Raw genomic sequence first — 9266 nt, 5'->3', positions numbered from 1 at the left:
TTACAACTGAAAGAAAAAAGTGCAAAAACAGAGAAAAGCCTTACATAAATGAAGAGCTTTTCCCCTCTGCTCCTCCTTCATCAGATCTCTTTCTGGTACAGGAAAATTCAGAATCGATTCGTGTTTATGGATGGATTTATGTGGATGGACCAAAGAAGTTCAAATGAAACATGGAAGCACATAACGGAGTGAGTAGAAACTAGGAAAGTGCTCAAAGCTTTAGCTGTGTGTGAAAATTAACCAAAACAACAATAATGTTTGTCAGGTTACATGGATGAAAATCATCACTTCATAAGATCACTCAGGAGTAACATGACTAAGTACAAGTTCCTGTTTGACTCTAAAAAAAACAAAAAAAACTTCATATTTGAAAGTCATGAAGTGCACAGTGTCATGTAAAAAAATTAGACTCTAGAAGTAAAAATAGTATTTTATATTCAGTCCTGTATTTAAGAGGGATCCAGTGCAGAGGAGCCAGTGTAGGAGAAAAATGCTCTCCCTTTCTGTTCCCTGTCATTTTTGCTTTGTTTTTTAGGAAATCCTGAAAGTAACAAATTACAGTAGTCAACAGGGAAGCAGCAAAGTCTTAAACACCAGATGTGCTTATCCGGGATTTAAATCTTGAAGTTGGATCAGTGACTCTTGGCTGAATGTCCTGGAGCTGTATGTGAGGCATTCAGGGAACACCAGTCAATCGCAGCTACATTGTTAGCAGAGATTATATTCTTCATGAAATGAACAAAATACAATTACTATTCTCTTAAACAAGCAAAAAGGAAAACCCACAAAAAACAACCATGCTGAGTAAGTTTTTAAAATGTCCTTATAAGATCCCAAAAGATTGACTCTGTAAATCTCAACGTAGCGTTTTCAGTGGGAGAAACATTTTGTCACTCAACCAAGTCACTTCTTCAGTCTCAGCTGGCTACAGGTTTCCCCAACCTTTTAAACAGTACATTTCCACAATGACTGAAACTAGCACCACTGACAAACAATCGGCTGTGAGGTCAGTTCCTTGATCATTAACATGCAAATTGTCTGAGACTAAGAAAGTCACACATGTGCAAATAAGTCTAGGTTAGGTTCCCCCTGTGTCATTGTCCTCTGTGTACCTTTGTGTGTGTGTGTGTGTGTGTGTGTGTGTGTGTGTGTGTGTGTGTGTGTGTGTGTGTGTGTGTGTGTGTGTGTGTGTCCCCTCTTTTTCTGTCTCCTCTCCCTTAACTGTTTCCGTTGTTTAGAGCACAGGATTTCCTTCTGTGCCACCTAAAGTTACGTAATATTAGCTGCGCTGTTCTGGCTTCTTTTTTGTAAGCCAATTGAAATTCCTTTGTGCCTTGATGCTTGCATAATATTTTTGCTTTCATTTATGCTCATGTTGCTTTATTATCCATCCATCCTCTTCAACGTATCCTTATCAGCCAGTAATGCAATTCATCCTGATCGGTGATTGGTCAAAAGTCTAGGGTGGCAGAAGGGGGGAGAAGAGGCTTGTGATTGGTGAAAAATGTGCAATAAAGGAGACTTCTCTTTTCCATTTCTCTTTTTTTCTTTATCAGGTGATGTCTCCAGCTCCTTTATCTCACCTGATGCCTGGACTGCCGTCTGTGGTCTTCAGTATGATCACAACGTGTTATTTATGTATTTTGACTGACTTACAATGACAGGACAGTAAGCATTATCAGTGCACATGCAATAAAAGCATGTAGTTGTCACTCGAACATTGATGAGGATTTTCCTTTGGCTCTTTTGAACCAAAACAGGTTGGAAAATCCCCTGAAATTAAGAGCAATCGAGAATGAATTGCTTTCTTCTCTTCTGTGTTATTATGATGTGCAAAGACTAGCCATAAAAGGAGTCTTTTAGGTTGCCCCGATGAGACGATGTAATATATTTATTTTATATTTATATTTTATATTATATATTTATTTTATATTTATATATATTTTCCACTTTTATACTGGAAAATGTGAAGGATTATTTATACCATTGTACTAGTCATTTACAGACATGCAAGAAATTAAATGCATACCGTGAACTCTTGACCCGCACACGAAGAGACATTGTTGCACTTTGCTGCCATGTTAGGGTCCACTTGTCAAAGGTCAAAGAGTTGTAAAATCACGACAAAGATGCTATGAGAGATTATGTTTGTCCTGTGACAAAATATTTGAAGAGGGGTCACTGAATAGTTCATTATGAAAATGTTGTGATCATATACCTTTCACAGTCACTCGACCTCAACCAAGACTATTTGGGGGAAATTTGACTGTCATAACAGATAGATATTAGCTTTGTTATTGTTTCCGAATCAATTCCAGGAAACACTGAAGCTGTTGCAGAGGCATGTGTTGTACAAATACTTCAAAAACTTGTGTTTGCCACCTGCTTGTACACATTGCTTCTGTGGTTCCGGTCTGTTATGTGTTTTGTTATGGAAATTTTAACAATAACCTGCAACACACCCAGTGAGCTTGATTTGAAGTGGGTTTAATAAACACATTGCAATGTGGAGAGAGCATCCCAGTGAAACACTAGGATCATCCCACTATCTATTTAACGTCTCCCATTACAATGGCCTCACTGTGTTAACATTCCACATGCATGTAAACTGGTGATGGGAGTGCTCTTACTATAGTAAAGTGAGAAAGTGATATTACTATAACTAATGTGATATGATTAAACATGTGATTACTACATGAGAAAAGAAGTTTGCCTCCACAGTTTCTACATAGTTTTGTCTTCTGAGCCTGTTGGCAGAGAATGCTATTTGTGTGCAACTTAATAAAAACATATCAAACATATTTCTCTTTCTATAGATTTTATTTATTTATACTTGTATGTTTTGTCAGTGCCCTTACGATTATTGTGGTGCTGATTCAAAGAAGATCAGTAAGTCTAAGGCAGATTAAAGCCCAACTTAGGCATTCATTAAGTGAATCCACAACTCACTGTTACTATAACACAGGACACTTCATTAAAGTGGATGAAACAGGAATACAGGAAAACAGCACTGCAGGGTAGTCAATCAGTGAACTTGATTATGAATCCAATGCAAGGGGCTTTACATAATCAACTGTGTACAAAAAGTCAATAGTCCCTGTCAGGTACGCTGGAATCATACACGTTACCATCAACAGTATCATTGTGAATGTTACACACTTAAAGAAAGTTTACAATGAGCAACATGTACTGACAATAGCCATACACAGGTAAATGTGTAGTAAATGGTAATGCAGTAAATCTGCCTAGTACGATATTAAATACACGAACACTTACGACTTCATATATGTCACATCGTTTGTAACGAGCCACGGAAAGCACCACCGGGCACTGCAGACGTGAAGGCGCGTGGATACCGTCTGTGCCTGTGAATTTTTCTGTTTTGAGGACGGCTTCTTTTACCTGTCACTACAGATGGTCTGTTTATGTTTTGATTGAGAGCCTTTTTTTGGGCAGCTGAAGAGGAGAAGTCTATCTTATGGCCAACCTCTGGCTGTATCTTGGTCATATTACCCAGCAAAATCAAGTATGCAGGTTCATCTGTAACAGTCCTTGTGCCACAGATCCACACTGTTGCTTCTACTTTAAACAGAAGAGCAGAGACATGGGTGCAGGTCTCCGCGACTCCGGCCATACAGCTGCAGTGGGCGGCTTCAACCTTCCCTGTGATGCTCACAATGACCCATGGCTGCAATGCTGGTTGATTCAGTCTTTGAGAGTGCAGTACCTGAAACACACACAGGCAAAGTTCAAGACACGAACTTTAATAAGCCAAGGCCGACACAAATGTGTTGTGTCTACGTTCAAATACATTAATCATAAATGTAACAACTAAAGTGTTTTTATGTATCCATATATAGAAAGCTGCATGTTATATTTTAAATCTGCATGTTTCTTTTTAGAAACCTATCAGCAAAAAACTTAAGTATGTAATGCAAGGATGTAATCACTTTCAAGAGTGAGAAAGCATAAAGTTCGACTTTAAGTGACAATTGTGGACACTTAATATGATAAGGCGATTCTGCAGGTCATTAATCAATGTATAAAACTAAAATAAAATGTGTCACTAAAATGTATTTAGTGACACAGCACACAAACACGGAAGCAAGATGTGTAATTAGGATTATTTATAATAAATATGAATTAATTAGTGTAATTTCATTAACCATAGAGAATAACTAAATCCTTCAGGACAATGTCACATCAGTGCACTGAACTCACTATGGCATCCATCTAACAGAGCTTCCACATGTTCTCACTGTAATTTCCCCTCATGAATGAATTTATGCTGCACTAATCTGAATGTTCGGAGGGAAATCAAACGCATTTTACTCGTAGTACTCAAGCTGACTTCACTTGGTTTGAATGACGGCGTACTCACAATTGCACCCAGTCCTTGGTGAATTGGATGTGCGCCTCCAGAGATTTATGACGGCGAAACTGGTGCGCCGTGTATGCGCTGACTTTACAGACAAGGTACGAGAACAGATCATGCTAAGTCAACAGCGGTTTGGTCTTCAGGGTTTCTACTCCACTTTCATACGGGTCCACATTTCCGATGCACGCTACTTTTTGCAAGTACCGTCTCTTTGCATGTGGACACAAACTGTCTCTACACCGTCCTTTTCATTTTGAGCTACAGTGTGTTTGTTTTGATTCGTGGCCTGGTGCTCCCACAATGCATTGCGGCGTTACGTCAACTCCAAAGCCCGTTGCGTGCAGGAGAATATGCGCATGCGCATTGCCATGGTGATTTTAAACGTGCAAAAATTCTGTTTAGTAGTTGTTGCTGTTTCTTTCTTTCTTTCTTTCTTTCTTTCTTTCTTTCTTTCTTTCTTTCTTTCTTTCTGTCACTATAATTCATTCAAGGCTTTGTGGGAAATGCTTCTCCTGTAAAAGTTTCAGTCACCGGCGACATTTTTTCATCAGCAGAACGTTGACCGTCATCACAATGAACCAAATTCGATGACGTCACAAAAGTCAGCTCAAAGCACAACCAATCAAAATCTTGACTTTGATCTGAAAATCCTTAAATAGCCGTTAGTTCGCAGTGTTCCTCACAGCAATCAGTTGCGATTAGTTCACATTTGCTTCGTGTTTTTAAACAGTTTCCTAAAGAGATTTAAACTCTTTTTCAAGGACATTTTAAAAGTTCTGTACCAATCAGCTAAAGTTTGACAGCTGTACCGACCAGTTTCCTCCAGTCTATTAAAGCAGACTGTTTTCAAAAAATGGATAGAGGAGACGGCTCACAAAACCATGACGATGGTGAACAAAACCATGTTGGTGTAGGACTAGCAGTCAATGAGCTGCTTTTGGCACTGCTGCAACAGGGAAATCTTAGAGCAGTTGACAGGATGTTCCCCTGGATTGAAATCAATCAGTTGCGTGGTTTAGTTGATAATCAACTGCCACAACAAGAGGAGGCAGTTGATGTTCCGGTAGGAGGCATCGAAATAAATCCTCCCCAGGAAATAGCAGGACCCTGGGAAAATTTTAGAGCAGAGATGGGAGTAGGCGATGGCATTGAAAGAAATCCACCCCAGGAAATAGAAGGACCCTTGGTCATTAATGGAGCAGAGATGGGAGTAGGAGATAACATAGAAAGAAATCCACCCCAACAGATAGAACGACCATTGGTCATTAATAGAGCAGAGATGGGAGCAGGAGATTACACAGAAAGAAATCCACCTCTAGAAATAGAACAACCCGTGTACAATAATGTAGCAGAAGAAGATCCAATTATTGATGAAATCAGGTGGTGGGAAGATGAGGGATCTGAGAGCGACACTGAAAGTGTTCCTGATAGTGACACAGATGACGATGGAGACAATGGCCAGGATGCTCCTGTGCTATTGCCCCCCAACCCAGTACCAGACGGTTCGAGGAGGAGACCAAGGGAGGAGGAGGATGAAGAAGAAGAAGATGGGAGAGCTAGGAAAATGTCTAAACACTGAATTTTGAGCTGAGCTGGACAGTCAGTGTTGCACCCGTCTTCCAAAGCTACATGTGTCCTACATTGCGTTTCTTTCTGCAGAGGAGCTTGCTTTCAATAAAAGCAGCAGGAACAAAGACAGGAAACAAATAAAAAGGAAAAAGTGAAAAACTGCAAAGCAGAAAAGCAGAAAAGGAGGAAACAGAGACTCAACGAAGGAAGATAAATAACAGGAAAAAAAAGAAGAAAATGTCATGGCTGTGTGAAGGCAGGCAGGAACCCAAGAGCAGGACTCACAGAGGCAAATGTGAAGTCAAAACACCCGTCTTTATTGGGAGTTTGCCGATTGAACAGAAAACTAACTAAACTGGGAAAGCAACAGACAGGAAACCGGGCAAACAGAAAAAACAGAGTAGAATGAAGAACGACGCAACGACGAGCAGGGTGAGACTCAGACACTAAATACAAGAGGTGAACAGGACTGAAAGGACACAGCTGGGAGACACGGCTGACACTGATTACACAGACGAGACAGGGAGAGCACAAAACTGAACACACTGACATAAGACACAGACCTTCAAAATAAAACAGGAAATGCACAGACTGGACTCAGAGACACAGTAACAGACAGAGAACAGAAGGAACACATGGGCAGAAACTAAACAGAGGGAACACAGAACCCAGTGTCCTACATGTAACATGCTCAGAGACTGAATCTCGGCTGGCCCCCTCTGACCCACGGACTTAGTTTCCTGCCACCAGGGACCTGTTTACCAGACTTCCCATATACCACCCGTGACCCAATATGATTGTGCATACAAGTGGAAAGCAACATATGTGTCTCATATCACTGGTACCTTGTTAGATGGTGATGATTGTGGTCTCACTGGTCGCAGACATGGAGGGAGTGGTCCTATTGGTTGGCTCCCACATTAGGAAGGCGGGGTTGGGGCCTTCCTATCACCATTGTGCTAACGTAATTATACAATAGCATTTACAACACCACCATCTTCAAATAGAAAAACACATTATGGAATGCTATCAGTTGTGTATTGGCCTCCCCAAACCCTGGACCTCAACATTAGTGAATAGTGGGATCATCTTGACAGAGAAGGGAAGGAAAGGCAGCCAACATCCAAAAGAAGAGCTTTGAATGCATGTCTTTATCCTGTCTTCCTTCTCACCCCAACCGGTCGCAGCAGATGACCGCCCCTCCCTGAGCCTGGTTCTGCCGGAGGTTTCTTCCTGTTAAAAGGGAGTTTTTCCTTCCCACTGTCGCCAAAGTGCTTGCTCATAGGGGGTCATATTGTTGATTGTTGGGTTTTTCTCTGTATCTATTATTGTACGATCTACTGTACAATATAAAGCTCTGTGAGGCGACTGTTGTTGTGATTTGGTGCAATATAAATAAAATTGAATTGAATTGAATTGAATTGTTCACACTGCTGACTCATGACTGTGTAGCAACACATAGTTCAAATCACATCATTAAGTTCGCTGATGACACGACCGTGGTGGGTCTCATTAGCAAGAACGACGAGTCAGCGTACAGAGAGGAAGTGCAGAGACTAACGGACTGGTGTAAAGACAACAACCTGTCTCTGAATGTTGACAAGACAAAAGAGATGGTTGTTGACTTTAGGTGGACACGAGGCGACCACTCACCGCTGAGCATCAACGGCTCCTCTGTGGAGATCGTCGACAGCACCAAATTCCTGGGCGTCCACCTGGAGACGGCCCTCGGCTGGTCCCTCAACACCAGCTCCCTGCACAAGAAAGCCCAACAGCGTCTCTTCTTTCTGAGAAGACTGAGAAAGGCCCGGCTTCCACCACCGATCCTGACCACCTTCTATAGAGGAACTATCGAGAGCATCCTGGGCGGCTGCATCACTGTCTGGTTTGGGAACTGTGCCATATCAGACCGCAAGACCCTACAGCGGATAGTGGGAACAGCAGAGAAGATCATCGGGGTCTCTCTCCCCTCTATTGAGGACATCTACACCACACGATGCATTCGCAAAGCCACCAGCATTGTGGCTGATCGGACACACCCCTCTCACACACTCTTCACACTCCTGCCATCTGGAAAAAGGTACCGAAGCATTCGGGCACACACATCCAGACTGTGCAACAGCTTTTTTCCACAAGCCATCCGTCTCCTCAGCAAAAAGGGACTGACTGATAAACACGCACACACACACATACACACACACTAACATTATCACTCAGCTTAACTCAACTACCTCAAAACATTGAGACTGGACTGACTAATCAACACAAGCACAAACACACTGACCTACACCACCAAACCATCGCACACACCAACCTGTAAATGGTCTTTTGCACAATATTATTACTGGACTTTCTGCACTAACTTCTGCACTTCCTAATTTTTGCTGCTACACTAAGGAATGTTTACTGTTCCTCCACTACCTCAACTCATCATCACAAAACCTTATTATTATGTTACGTTGTGTTTTTTTTTTTTTGTCACACTGTCACTTGCTGCTCTTGTTTGCACATTTGCACGTGCACTTTGTTGTCTGCTGTCTGATAACAAAAAAAAAAAGTCATCCTTAGAGATAGTTAGATAGTTTTTTGTTAATTTATGTTGTAATTTATGTTAGGTCAGTCTGTCTTGTCTCTGCTAGCCAGCTAACTAGGCCTCTTAGTTAGCTAGTTTAGAGTTTTCTGTTAAATTATGTTGTAAATTGATGTTGCATGTAGCACCTTGGTTCCTGGAGGAACGTTGTTTCGCCTCGCTGTGTACTGTTAAACTGTATATGGTTGAAGTGACAATAAAGCCAACTTGACTTGAATTGAACTGAATTGAATGTCCTTCAAGAAGCCTGGAGAACTTTTCCTGAAGACTACTTTCGCTATAATAAAAAAAAAGAAAAAATTAAAGCAAAGGTAATGACTAGTTTGGGTGTTGTAGTCCTTTAATAATCAAGGAAAAGTAGTAAATCCACAATTTAAAAAAAAAATGCTTTTATTATAAATAATCCTGGTGTGGATTAGTTACTTACACATCAAACCAATGTTTTACAGGCAGAACATTGCTCATCTGAGTTTTTACAGACCCAGAGTGAAATTCACACAAGTTCAGCTTTCATTACCTGATCAGTGCGCCACTGAAGCAGACCCACTCTGCTCTGTCTTTGAAGATTCACCATGAGAAATTGGCATTCCTTGCTCTAACTGTCCACAATATGAAAGTCACAGGAAAAACCGACATGCCTTTTTTTTATGTTTGTTTGTTTGTTTTAACCCACTATGGTGCCACTTAAAATCCCTGTGTTTGAACAGTACACTTCAATTCTGCTTTAAC

This window comes from Aulonocara sp. 'chitande type north' Nkhata Bay, linkage group LG10 (genome assembly GCF_057382095.1).
Source record: "Aulonocara sp. 'chitande type north' Nkhata Bay isolate Kocher_YH1m ecotype deep benthic linkage group LG10, A_spYH_male_GT1.1, whole genome shotgun sequence".
Taxonomy (NCBI): domain Eukaryota; kingdom Metazoa; phylum Chordata; class Actinopteri; order Cichliformes; family Cichlidae; genus Aulonocara; species Aulonocara sp. 'chitande type north' Nkhata Bay.
This window is presented reverse-complemented; position numbering follows the sequence as displayed.